Source organism: Leptonychotes weddellii, chromosome X (genome assembly GCF_054177405.1).
Source record: "Leptonychotes weddellii isolate Sample4059 chromosome X, ASM5417740v2, whole genome shotgun sequence".
NCBI lineage: Eukaryota > Metazoa > Chordata > Mammalia > Carnivora > Phocidae > Leptonychotes > Leptonychotes weddellii.
Genome location: NC_138385.1, coordinates 93018968 through 93033487, shown reverse-complemented (window position 1 = coordinate 93033487; position 14520 = coordinate 93018968).

Here is a 14520-nt window from a genome sequence, read left to right as displayed (position 1 = left end):
AGTTCTGCTGGCATCTAGTGAGTAGGGAGCAGGGATGCTGCTAAATATCTTACAATGCATAGGACAGTCCCCCACAAAAGAGAGTGACGCTGTACAAAGTATCAATATTGCCGAGGTGGAGAAACCCCAGGTTAAAGGTGAGGAGACAGGTATTTAAGGAGAGAAGTATGAACCCAACCAAGTGTCCATCAATAGTTGAATAGATAAAGAAACGTGGCATATACATATGCATACAGACACGTACAGGGGAATAGTACTCAGCCTTAAAAAAGAACGAGATCTCGCCATTTGCGACAACACGGATGGACCTAGAGGGTATTATGCTAAGTGAAATAAGTCAGACAGAGAAAGGCAAATACCATATGATTTTACTTATACATGGAATCTAAAAAAACAAACAAATGAATAAACAAAAAGCAAAAACAAACCCACAAATACAGAGAGCAAACTGATTATTGCCAGAGGGAAGGAGGTGGGGGATGGACAAAAGGGGTGAAGGGGAGTGGGAGGTACAGGCTTCCAGTTATGGAATGACTAAGTCACAGGGATGAAAGGTATAGCATGGGGACTCTAGTCAGTGGTTTTGCAATAATGTTGCATGAGGACTGGTGGTAGCCACACTTGTGGTGAGCACAGCACGACCTATAAACTTATTGAATCACTATGCTGTACACCTGAAACTAATATAACATTGCATATTAACTATACTTCAATCTAAGAGAAGAAGAAAAAGAAGACAATTACATCATCACAAGCAATTTGGAGTTACTCCCCAAGTGAATTTTGAGGTTACATTCTCAGTTAACTGAGATCGGACCAGAATGTGAGAACTGGAACTACAGACATTCAGAGAGATCTTTCCTACAACCCAAACTGCCTTACAGTGCCCCCTGCTACATAGTTTTTCATAGTGGCTGCCACAATGGGCAACTCCAAGTCCAGATCCCATAAATGTGGTTAGTTTCGCTCTCAGAATCCCGAGTAAATTCAAGTCACGGCTTATTTACTTTCGTAACTGCTTTTACCTTTTTCATCTGATAAGGCATAGGAAATCTGAGGCCCTTCAATCCAGATTGCTATACCATCTGATTGGATTTACCTAATCTATTTATAGCTTCACTCTATTTACAAAATGTTATCCTAGCTCAGAAAGCTGAAACACTTAAATGCCTCTTATTGGATTCTGTATATTTGTCTAGCTATACAGTCAAGTTCTAAAGTTATTCTAATGCCAATTATGATGAGAAACATATATATTTATGTAAATAAATTAGTAAAATTATGCTATATTAAACTATTTAATATGATTATATATACTATGGAATATATGATATATGTAGCGCATACATATTATATGTACATAAATAATTTATATTATTGCATGCCTACCATGTGCCAGACACTAATGTTTTACACTCAGTATTGCTTTAGACAGAAGAACTGTGGTTTTAAACTGCTGATGGGTTCTTGTAAACCTCTCTTCCCATGCCCTCAATCTACTCAAGTTTGCCTCCCATTCATTCAGCAAGTATTTATTGAGTACCTAATGCGCCAGATACTGTGGGAGATCCTGGGGATAAGAAGGTGACCAGGACATACACATTTGCCACTTTCACTGACATTACATTCTAAGACTGCTTTCAGAATTAAATGAGATAATATATGGCAGCCCTTTATACCTCCTAAATCACCAGGCAAATTCTAAAGATTCAGGCTACAGTAGCTACAGCAGACTCAAGTGTGAGGACTTTGCATCTACAGGGTTTAGAGTCATCCCGAGATTGAATTCTAGAAAGTTTCAATTCTTTCTTTATAACGAAAATCTCCAAGGAACTTGGTTACACATCTCTTGAATGTGGATAAATAAGGTAGACACAGACAGTAAGAAAGACTCTACCATTTTCAATCTGGGGCTTTCAAGAATGCCCTGAGGGCAACATCCAACCAGCAGATGGTAGGAAGGGAGAGAAGAGATGGGTATTTCTGGGACAGGTCTGAATGGTGCACTTTTCTTTTTGCTTGCATGTTACTGGCTAGGCTAGAGTTATATAGCCAACTAACTGCAGGGAGGCTGGGAAATGTATTCTACCTAGGTGCCCAGGAGGGAGAGGATCTAGCTTTAGTGACCAGCTAGCCACTCTCTAACACACCCATTCACACAAGGTTAATTAACTATGGTGGACAGCATCATATGAAAACCCTAAATGGTGCATCTTGAGCCTTGATACTTGATTCATTTTATTCTTCCAAAGCTTAAGACTTACATTTAAGGGGCGCCTGGGTGGCTCACTTGTTGGGCATCTGCCTTTGGCTCAGGTCATGATCCCAGGGTCCTGGGATCGAGCCCTGTGTTGGGCTCCCTGCTCAGTGGGAAGCCTGCTTCTCCCTCTCCCACTCCCCCTGCTTGTGTTCCCTCTCTCTGGAGTCTCTCTCTGTCAAATAAATAAATAAAATCTTAAAAAAAAAAAAAAAAGACTTACATTTAAAAGGAAGGATGAAATGTATGTGAGTTAATTTCTTTTTTAAAAAAAGATTTTATTTATTTATTTGACAGAGAGAGAGAGATCGAGAGAGCACAAGCAGGAGGAGTGGCAGAGGGAGAGGGAGAAGCAGGCTTCCCGCTGAGCAGGGAGCCCGATGCAGGGCTCGATCATAAGACCCTGGGATCATGACCTGAGCTGAAGGCAGATGCCCAACTGACTGAGCCACCCAGGTGCCCCGTGAGTTAATTTCTTAGGGCAGAGCTCTTGCCTCTCAGAGTCACAGTTTTTTCATCTATAAAAGAAAACATTGAAATAACAAATATTAGAGCATGAATTAATAAAATAGAAGAACAATAGAGAAAATAAAAGTTTGTTCTTTGACAAGATCAACAAAAATTGACCAAGAAAAAAAGAGACTCAAATTACTAAAATCAGAAATAAAAGAGGGGACATTATACTAACTTTAAATAAACAGGATTAAAGAGGAATACTACTCACAATTGTATAAGAACAAATTAGATAACTTAAGTAAAATGGACAAATTTGTAGAAAGACACAAACTACTTAAACTGACTCAAGAAGTAGATGTCAATTACGTTTAATTTAAAAAAAAAAAGAAGTGGGGCGCCTGCGTGTTTTGGTCGGTTAAGCATCTGCCTTCGGCTCAGGTCATGATCTCAGGGTTCTGGGATCGAGTCCCGCATTGGGCTCCCTGCTCAGCGGGGAGCCTGCTTCTACCTCTGCCTGATGCTCCCCCTGCTTGTGCTCTCTCTCTCTCATCAAATAAATAAATAAAATCTTTAAAAATAAAAATGAAGAAGAAATAGAAAATGTGAGCAGACCCATAACAAGAGGCTAAATAAGTAAAACAAAACAAAATAAAACAAAAAACAAAACACGAAAACCCTACCCATAAAGAAAAACCCAGAACCAGATGGCTTCACTGGTGAATTCTACCAAAAAAATTTTTTTTAAAGATTTTATTTATTTATTTGTCAGAGAGAGAGAGAGAGCAGGAACACAAGCAGGGGGAGCGGCAGGCAGAGGGAGAAGGAGAAGCAGACACCCCGCTAAGCAGGGAGCCCAACATGGGGCTCAGTCCCAGGACTCTGGGATCATGACCTGAGCCAAAGGCAGATGCTTAACCGACTGAGCCACCCAGATGTCCTCTACCAAGAACTTAGAGAGGAACCGATATCAATTCTTCACACACTCTTCCAAAAAATTCCCAATTCATTATATGAAGCCAGAATTACCCTGATAACAAAATTAGGCTAAAATATCATGAGGGGAAAAAAAACTACAGACCAATATATGTCATAAATACAAATGCAAAAATCAAAAAATACAAATCCAGCTACATATAAACAGCATTATACACCATAACCAAGAGCAATTTATCCCAGGAATGCAGGTTGGTTGAACATGCAAAAATTAATTACTCTGGGGCTCCTGGGTGGCTCAGTCGGTTAAGCATCTGCCTTTGGCTCAGGCCCCATTCCCAGGGTCCTGCGATCGAGCCCCTAGTTGGGCTCCTTGCTCAGTAGGGAGCCTGCTTCTCCCTCTCCCTCTGCCCGCCACTCCCCCTGCTTGTGCTCTCTCTCCCTCTGTCAAATAAATAAATAAAATCTTTTAAAAAACTTAATTACTCTAATACAGTATATTAATAAAACAAGGACAAACAACCACATAATCATCTCAACAGAGGCAGAAAAATCATTAAAATCATTCAACACCTCTTCATGATAAAAGCAGTCAACAAACTAGGAATATAAGGGAATTTTCTCAACCTGATAAAGAGTATCTGTGAAAAACCCACAGTTAGCATTATAGTTAATAGCCTCCCCTAAATTCAGGAATAAGACAAGGATGTCTGCTCTCAATGCTTCAATTCAACATTGCATTGGAGGTTCTAGCCATGGAAATTAGGCAAAAATAAATAAATAAATATAAATATAAATAAAAGGCAGCCAGACCAGGAAAGAAGAATTAAAACCATCTCTATTTACAGATAACATGACTTTATATATAGAAAATCCCAAATAATCCTCTAAAATCCACTAGAACTAGTAAACTAGTTAAAAAGATTTTAGGATATGGAGCACCTGGCTGGCTCAGTCAGTACAGCATGCAACTCTCGATTTCAGGATCATGAGTTTGAAGCCCCACATCTGGGGTAGAGTTTACTTAAAAACATACCAAAGAGGGCGCCTGGGTGGCTCAGTTGGTTAAGCGACTGCCTTCAGCTCAGGTCATGATCCCAGGGTCCTGGGATCGAGTCCCGCATCGGGCTCCCTGCTCTGCGGGGAGCCTGCTTCTCCCTCTCCCACTCCCCCTGCTTGTGTTCCCTCTCTCGCTCTGTCTCTCTCTGTCAAATAAATAAATAAAATCTTTAAAAAAAAAAAAACATACCAAAGAACAATAACAAACAAGATAGAAATACAAAAATTTTTAAAAATCTTAAAAAAAAAAAAAAAAAAGGTGGGGGCGCCTGGGTGGCTCAGTCAGTTAATCATCCAACTATTGATTTCGGCTCAGGTCATGATCTCAGAGTCAGGGGATCAACCCCACATCGGTTCCACGGTCAGCGGGGAGTCTGCTTGAGATTCTCTCTCTCTCTCACTCCCTCTGCTCCTCCCCCTGCTCCAGTGCTCTCTCTCTCTCAAATAAATAAATAAATCTTTTTAAAGAAGAACTTTGCCTTAAAAAACAAATAAAATAAAAATTTTAAAAAGGTTTCACGATACAAAATCAATATACAAAAATCAGTTGTACCACTATACACTTACAATGAACAATCAGGAAATGAAATTTAAAGAGCAATTTCATTTACAAGAGCATCAAATAGAATAAAACACTCGGGAATAAAATTAAAGAAATTCAAAATTTATATTCTACAATACAAAACATTGTTGAAATAAATTAAAGACCCAAATAAATGGATAGATATCCTTGTTCAGAAGAACTAATATTGTTATGACGGCAATAGTTCCCAAATTGATTGACAGATTCAATGCACTCAATCAAAATCTCAGCTGGCATTTTTACAGAAATTGACAAGCAGTTCCTAAAATTCTTATGGACATGAAAGGGACTCAGAATAGATAAAACGATCCTGAAAAAGAGTAACAAACAAAAGAATAAAAAATTTACACTCAAACTTACCAATTTCAAAACTTACTACAAAGCTACATTAATCAATCACTACATTAGTGTGGTGCTGGCATAACGACAGATGGATAGATTCATGGAATAGAATGAATAAGAGTCTAGAAATAAATTCTCACACTTACACGCAATTGATTTTCAACAAATGTGCCAAAATAATTGAACAGGGCAAGAATAGTCTTTTTAATCAATGGTACCAGGACTGCTAGATACCCACATGCAAAAGAATTAAGTTGTATCCCTACTCTAGAGCATATATGATCATTAGCTGGAAATGGATCAAAGACATAAATATAAGAGCAAAAACTGTAAAACTCTAGAAGAAAACATAGGCCTAAATCTTTCTGATCTTGGATTAGGCAATGGTTCTTAGATATGATACTAAAAGCACAAACAACGAAAGAAAGAATTGAGGAGCATCCGGGTGGCTCAGTCAGTTAAGCCTCTACCTTCAGCTCAGGTCATGATCCCAGGGTCCTGGGATCCAGTCCTGCATCAGGCTCCCTGCTCAGCGGGGAGCCTGCTTCTCCCTCTCCCACTCCCCCTGCTTGTGTTCTCTCTCTCTCTCTGTCAAATAAATAAATAAAATCTTAAAAAAAAAAAAATCGATAAATTATACTTTATCAAAATTGAAAAGTTTATCAAGAAAATAAAAAGACAACTTACAGAGCAAAAGAAAATATTTGCGTAGGGGAAGAAAAATGATTTTTCCTCTACCCTTCTAGATTCCTGGCTGAGACCCCTCTGTAATAAAAGATAGATTAACAGCAGAAAAACAGACATTTAATAACATTTATACCTCCTGTATACATGGGAGAGACCCAGGACAACTGAGTAACTCCCAGAAACGGCCTAAGCAACCACCTTAAAATAAATAACATCTTAAGCTAAAGACAAAAGCTGTTGGTTGAGGGGGTGTCGGTGGGAAGACCTGATAATGGGAGGTGACCAGGAAAAGCACAGTAAACAAGGGTAAGGTTGTTATGCAGATCCAAGTCCTTACCTTCTCCACTGATAAGAGTTTCTAGAGATTTAGTCATCTTTCTCTTCCTGGTACAGAGAGAGAAACACCCTTACAGACGGAGATTTCCCTTATACATATAAATGTTTCTTATAAAAAGGCAACTTCTGGGGTGCCTGGGTGGCTTTGTCGGTTAAGTGTCTGCCTCCCACTCAGGTCATGACTCCAGGGTCCTGGGATCTTCTCTCTCTCCCTTTGCCTGCCGCTCCCCCTGCTTGTGCTCGATCTCTCTGTCAAATAAATAAATTAAATCTTAAAAAAAAAAAAAAAAGGCAATTTCCACTCTGATTCCAGAGATTCTCCTGGGTCTGCAGCCTCTCAAAAATAATCAGCCCCAGGGGCGCCTGGGTGGCTCAGTTGGTTAAGCCACTGCCTTCAGCTCAGGTCAGGATTCCAGAGTCCTGGGATCGAGCCCCGCATCGGGCTCCTTGCTCTGCGGGGAGCCTGCTTCTCCCTCCCTCTGCCTGCCGCTCCCCCTGCTTGTGATCTCTCTCTCTCTCACTATCTCTCTCTCTGTGTCAAATAAATAAATAAAATCTTAAAAAGAAAAATAATCAGCCCCAAATAATCAATATGTCAAAGAGGCATATTCTGGGGTGGTAAATCCTGCTCCCCTTAATTTGCAAATCATATATCTGACAAGGGACTTGTATCTAGAAAATATGAAAAACTCTTACAACTCAATAATAAAAAGATAACCCAATTAAAAAATGGGCAAAAGATCTGAATAGATATCTCTCCAAGGATATACAAATGGCCAATAAGCACATAAAAATTTACCCATCATCCTTAGTCATCAAGGAAATGCAAATTGAAACCCCAATGAAATAGCATTTCACACTCACTTAGGATGGCTACAATTAAAAGGAGAGCTAATAATAATTGTGGGTAGAATATCGAGGAACTGGAAAACTCATACACCACTGGTGGGAATGGAAAAGGGTGCAGCTGTTTTGGAAAATGGTTGCGGCAGTTTCTCAACAAGTTTCACATAGACTTATCATATGATCCAGCAATTTTACTCTTTGGTACGTATCCACGAGAAATGAAAACATATACCCACACAACAACTTGCACATGAATGTTTATAGCAGTGTTATTAATAATAGCCCAAAAGTGGAAAGAGCCCAGATGTCCATCAACTGATGAGTGGATAACCAAAATATGGCATATCCGTACAATAAAGTATTATTTGGCCACGAAAAGGAACAGGGTACTAGGACATGCTACAACATGGATGACCCCTCAAAACATGATGCTAAGTGAAAAAAGTCAGTCATAAAAGGCTACATATTGTATATTGTGTGATTTCATTTATCCAAAATGTCCAGCATAGGCAAATCTATGGAGACAGAAAGTAGATTAGTGGTTGCCTCGGGCTGAGAGAAGCAGGGAGGGAAAATGGGAACTGACTGCTAGTGGGTATGGGCTTTCTTTTTAGGGTGATGAAATGTTCTAAAATTTATTATGGTGAACAGTTGCACAATTCTGTGAATATATAAAAACAATGAATTTTACACTTTAATGGGTGAATTGTATGCTTTGTGAATTATATCTTTTTTTATTTTTTAAAGATTTATTTAGGGGCGCCTGGGTGGCTCAGTCGTTAAGCGTCTGCCTTCGGCTCAGGTCATGATCCCAGGGTCCTGGGATCGAGCCCCGCATCGGGCTCCCTGCTCGGCGGGAAGCCTGCTTCTCCCTCTCCCACTCCCCCTGCTTGTGTTCCCTCTCTAGCTGTCTCTCTCTCTGTGTCAATTAAATAAATAAAAATAAATAAAATCTTTTAAAAAAAAGATTTTATTTATTTATTTGAGAGCCAGAGATAGAGCACAAGCAGGGGGAGCAGCAGAGGGAGAGGGAGAAGCAGGCTCCCAGCTGAGCAGGGAGCCCAATGTGGGGCTGGATCCCAAGACCCTGGGATCATGACTTGAGCCGAAGGCAGACGCTTTAGCTGACTGAGCCACCCAGGCGCCCCTATATGTTTTTTTTTAAGATTTTTAAAATTAATTAATTTATTTAAAGCGCACAAGCAGGGGGAGTGGCAGGCAGAGGGAGAAGCAGACTCCCCGCTGAGCAGGGAGCCCGAGGCAGGACTCGATCCCAGGACCCTGGGATCATGACCTGAGCCAAAGGCAGATGCTTAACGACTGAGCCACCCAGGCGCCCAAGGAGCTTGGGTTCTTGATGACCATGGGACTTCCTTCCCAACATTAAACTACCTACTTCAGGGCACCTGGGTGGCTCAGTTGGTTAATTGGTTAAGCGTCTGCCTTTGGCTCAGGTCATGATCCTGGGGTCCTGGGATCAGGCCCCATGTCAGGCTCCCTGCTCACCAGGGACTCGGCTTCTCCCTCTCCCTCTGACCCTCCCCCCAGCTCGTGCTCTCTCTCTCTCTCAAATGAATAAATAAAAAAAAATCTTTAAAAAAATAATTTAAAAAATGAACTACCTACTTCAAAATGTATTATATATAAGGGAAAAATAAACTCCTGTGTTTGAGCACTGCTATTTTGGGTTTTCTGTTACTTGCCGCCAAATCTAATATAAACTACTACCTTCCCGTGATGGTATTTGCAATTCAACAGGCAATGAGAGTTTAACCTAAATGGAGACTCTATCCCAAAGTTCCAGGCAGAAATCAGCAGATAGGATTTTGAGGCCTTAGATCTTCTTTGGGACTTTGAGCTCCCCTTTCGAATGCAGTCTAATATATACAAAATTAGCAGCTGTGTTTTGTAATTATTTTCTACCTTAGGAACTCTGCAATGTTATTTGACCTATAAGATAACATTTAAAGTGCTACTTTCTTATGCAATCATTTAGTTAAATGATTAAGTGCAGAAAAAGAATACTTTAAAATAAGTATATAAATGTTTAATTACCAAGGTGATTGGTTCTGATAAAAATCCCATACCTTTCTAAAAATGCAACGCAGACTTGCGCTTTGTTGCAACCTGTGTTTTCTCTTGTTTCCTGGGCTTGTGCTGAGGAAATCAGAATCTAGAGCTGGGCTTTGATAAAGTCACAATTATCTTCACCTATGCATGCCCAGGGCCGAGCATGTCCAAGTGGTGAGCTGGTGCCTGGGGCAACAAAGCTCTACCCAGAAACTCTCTCTGCTTAGTCACACTACCATTAAAAAAAAGGCAACCCTATCAACTTGGAAACTATACGTAAGAATTCCAGTGGCTAAGAAAATATGAATCATGAGGGTTGGGAAAAGGAAAATTGGATTACGTTTCTGTGATATTTAAAATCTATTATGTGTGGTTGTCTTACGCATTATCTGATACTGAGTTATGCCTAAGGATATAGACAGATTCCAGGACAAGCTTTTAAATATATTTTCCTACTTAACCTCTAAGAGATGGGAGCCAGTGTGAAGCTGCAACTCAAGTCTCTATTTCCAATCTCTGCTCTTACTTTAAAAGCATATTAATTTGCCTAACCCCAAGAACATTTACCCCAAGACTGGGGCACCTGGCTGGCCTCAGTCCTTATAGCATGTGACTCTTAATCTCTGGGTCGGGAGTTCAAGCCCCATGTTGAGAGTAGAGATTATTTAAAAAAAAAAAAAAAAAAAAGAACATTTATCCATATATGATATCAAATTATATCATAAATATTCAAGTTTTCCTAAGAATGCGATTGAACTGTTGAAACCTTTGAGCTGCCAATAAAGAAAGTTCTTCTCCACACAGACCATGCTAAAGCCATGACCAGCATCTTGCTGAAACTTGCCTAATCACATTTTCCAGAAATGCCCCCTTGGTTTAAAGGGATAAAAATTGCTTACCAGTTACTATAATGTGTGTTTGTGTCACACTGAACACCAGACCTTGAGACTTTTTAATTACACATTTGTGAATAAGAAGTCGTAATCCCATGAAGAGAATTGCTATCCATAAATATGTATATAAGGCTACAGAAGATGGTTTCCACAGTCAAAGTTCAAATGAATCCATGCCCACCGGAAAAACAGGTACCTTCACGTGTAAGACCAGTTCTCTTCAAAGAAAGCCAAACAGCCATTTCAAAACAAACAAAAACATAGCATTTAGAAAGTAGTAAGTGGAGAAATTAAACAGACCAGGATCTTGGGCAGATTTAACGCGTTAGTCAGAGTTCCAGCCGGAAATAGAAGGCGCAATGAGCTGGGATCTGTGGAGATCACTTCATGAAGACACTATTTATATAGGTGTGAACAGGGTTAAAGGAACCAGCAAGAGATGTCAGGGCACCCAGAGACCAGCAGCAATGGGAAGCTCTTAGGACTCCTGGGCTGGAAAGAAGAGGAGAAAGAAGTGGGGTTTCCAGCTCCCAGGGAGAGCTGGAGTCTGGAGAGGAGATGACTGACAGGCTGTCAAGGGAGGAAGCTGCTGCCATAACCAGATAGAGGGAGAAGTGGGAGCTGGGAAGAAATACCCCGACCTCTCTTTCTCTTCCCCTACCCTCCAGTCTCCTGTGGTGACTCCCATTGGCCAAACCCAAACAGAATCCAAAGGATATGGGAGTCTGGGGCACAGAGCACAGTCCAGATGGACCAAGAATGGATTAGGAAGGGGGATTCAAGTAGAGAATACCCAGCATGCTGTAAAATGTGTAAATGGGAATAAAAATAGTACCATCTCCTAAATTTGTTTTGAAGATTAAATGAGACAGTACATGCCTATTCCTTTTTTATTAAAGATTTTATTTATTTATTTATTTGAGAGAGAGAGAGAAATAGAGAGCACGAGCAGGGACAGGGGCAAAGGGAGAGGCAGAAGCAGATTCCCCAATGAGCAGGGAGCCCGATGCAGGGCTCAATCCCCAGACCCTGGGATCATGACTTGAGCTGAAGGCAGACACTTAACCAACTGAGCCACCCAGGCGCTCCAGTGCATGTGTAATTCTTAACACAATGCCTGGCATAGAAACATCAAATGCATGCTAGCTACTATTTTTATTGTATGCACTATTGAAGATATAGACATACTTGTTTCAAGTTACAGCCAGTTGATCAATGGATGTTAAGATTGAAAACCTCTTGTGGCACCTGGCTGGCTCAGTGGGTACAGCATGCAACTCTTGATCTTGGGGTTGTGAGTTTGAGCCCCATGTTGGGGTAGAGCTTATTAAAAAAAAAAAAAATCTAAGACCTCTTGAACATGATTCTGAGAGCTGGCTTACACAGATGTCTTTTTAAGCTGTCTCTTTCTTTTTTTTTTCCTTAAGATTTTACCTATTTATTTGATAGGGAGAGAGTGCGTGCGAGAGAGCATGAGCAGGGGGAGGGGCAGAGAGAAAGGGAGAAGGAGACTCCCAGTTGAGCAGGGAGCCAGATGTGGGCCTGAATCCCAGGATCCTGAGATCATGACCTGAGCTGAAGGCAGATTCTTAATCAACTGAGCCACCCGAGCGCCATGAGCTGTCTTTTTCTATTAAACTTCATAACTTTATACCTTATAACATAACAAGTGATGTACTGGACAGTAATTTCATCTCATCTAAGCCTGTGTACTTACATGATCCATTCGGTGATAAAGCAGAAACCAAAGAAGATAGGGGAATTTTTCTTTCCCCCTTTGGAAAAATAATATGTTAAAAGTCCAAGTTTTTTCTCTTTTGATTTGCAGAAGGACTCATAAAACATTAGTATTCTAGATTCTTCAGCTCCCAAAATTCTTCCCCAGCTGCCTCTGATGCCTGAAATTCTTCTGTAAAGGAATAAAGCTTTTTCTTCTGCAACTGAAGTCAAGACATGAAATAAAAATGGCCCTTGGGAAAAGAGCATACTGGCCAAGAGTTCGGCCGCTTCCCGGGCAGCAAGTTTTGACACATGCAGAAAGGGAGTGAACGGGCTTCCTTTAACCACCCAGGCCCTGCTGAGATTGACAGAGGCGAGATAAGTGGGAACGCTCCCCACTGGCTGTGCCAGGGAAGGAAGGTTCGGGAGGCCTGGGCTGAATTAAAAGGGGTGTGACTCAAAGCAGTCTGAGGCAGTGTAGCCAGCTGCAGGGAAGAACCAGAATAGTTCCTGCCTGGAGCCAAGATCGAGCTGGGAAGTCAATTCCATGTGTGCCATCCAAAAGGTGAAGCCAGGACAGAACACTAGTGTGAAATGGGAGTTGTGCCTAGGGGCAATGGTCAAAATACTTAACAACAGGTATAGTAATATAGACATACAGATACAGAAATATGATATCTGTAGATGGAGATAGAGACATTTCGATATATTGATACATACTATATATTAATCAAAAATTAAATGCATAGGGGCGCCTGGGTGGCTCACTTGGTTAAGCGACTGCCTTCGGCTCAGGTCATGATCCTGGAGTCCCTGGATCGAGTCCCGCATTGGGCTCCCTGCTCGGCAGGGAGCCTGCTTCTCCCTCTGACCCTCCCCTCTCTCATGTGCTCTCTCTCTCATTCTCTCTGTCTCAAATAAATAAAATCTTTAAAAAAAAAAAAATTAAATGCATATAATCCTTTTATTCTCTAACTCTATATGTTTATATGTTATAAAACTGCTTTTTAAATCATTCATCAAGGGGCGCCTGAGTGGCTCAGTCGGTTGAGCGTTGACTCTTGATTTTGGCTCAGATCGTGATCTCGGGGTGGTGACATTGAGCCCCATGTCGGGCTCTGGGCTAAGTGGGGAGTCTGCTTAAGATTCTCTCTCCCTCTGCCCCTTCCTTGATCGTGTGCTTTCTTTCTCACTCTCTCTAAAATAAATAAATCTTTTAAAAAAATAAATCATTCATCAAATAGTTTTAATAATTTCTGTTATTTGCTGATTTTTAGAAAATCTTTATGTGGTCTTTCGTTTCACATGGTCTGTTACTGCCAAATAATGCCTCCAAATGAGTGGTGATTTGGTGCAGGGAGCAACATCAAAATCTGCTAACAGCGACACCATTAGCTTGATAGTCATTAGGTAGCTTGTCGTCTCAATTCATAGATAATTTATCTTAATATCATATTTTTCATGGTGCTGATGCTTCTTTCAGCTTCTGCTGAACCTACAGCATTGGCATTGGAAGACTTCCTGGCTCTTATTGTTTGAGAATTTTGTAGATTCAGCATCTTTCTTATTTTCATGACTAAGTCCTGAAAATCACTTATTGTAATTTTATATAAAATTGTTTGTCTCATTGTTAAAAATTTTTGTTCTCCTTCAATCCAAAGAGATTCACAAACATCATTTGGTCTAATTTCAGGTTTCAATATTATGTGGTTTTTTTCCTCGTATTTGTCATTGAGCAACAAATCCATTTTTAAATAATTTTTAAGGCAAATGAATAGTATTTCTTCTTGGAATTGATCATTGCTTTGTTTCAAAGAGTATGTCCTTAGTCTCCATCTCTAATAATATCATCCACCTTTTTTAATACTTTGATTTATTTTCTTTTAAATACTTAGTGACTTTTTGCCTTCATCATATTAATCTGCCAGCTTTAATATCAAAATATTTCTTTCTTGGAGAGCTGAAAAAAGTTATTGACATCTCAGGAAGAATACCATTGACTTAAGCCAAATCTCTTTAAAATGTATTTTCCAAATATTTAATTAATCCCATTTTTAATAATTTCTTTTTTTTTTTTTAAAGATTTTATTTATTTATTTGACAGAGAGAGAGAGCAAGAGAGGGAACACAAGCAGGGGGAGTGGTAGAGGGAGAGGCAGGCTCTCCGCCAAGCAGGGAGCCCGATGTGGGGCTCAATCCCAGGACCCTGGGATCATGACCTGAGCCGAAGGCAGACGCTTAACGACTGAGCCACCCAGGCGCCTCCCACTTAATAATTTCTATGAAAGTGACTGTACAAGGCTAGATATTGGCCCTGAACTGCTTTTGCAGCTTCTAAT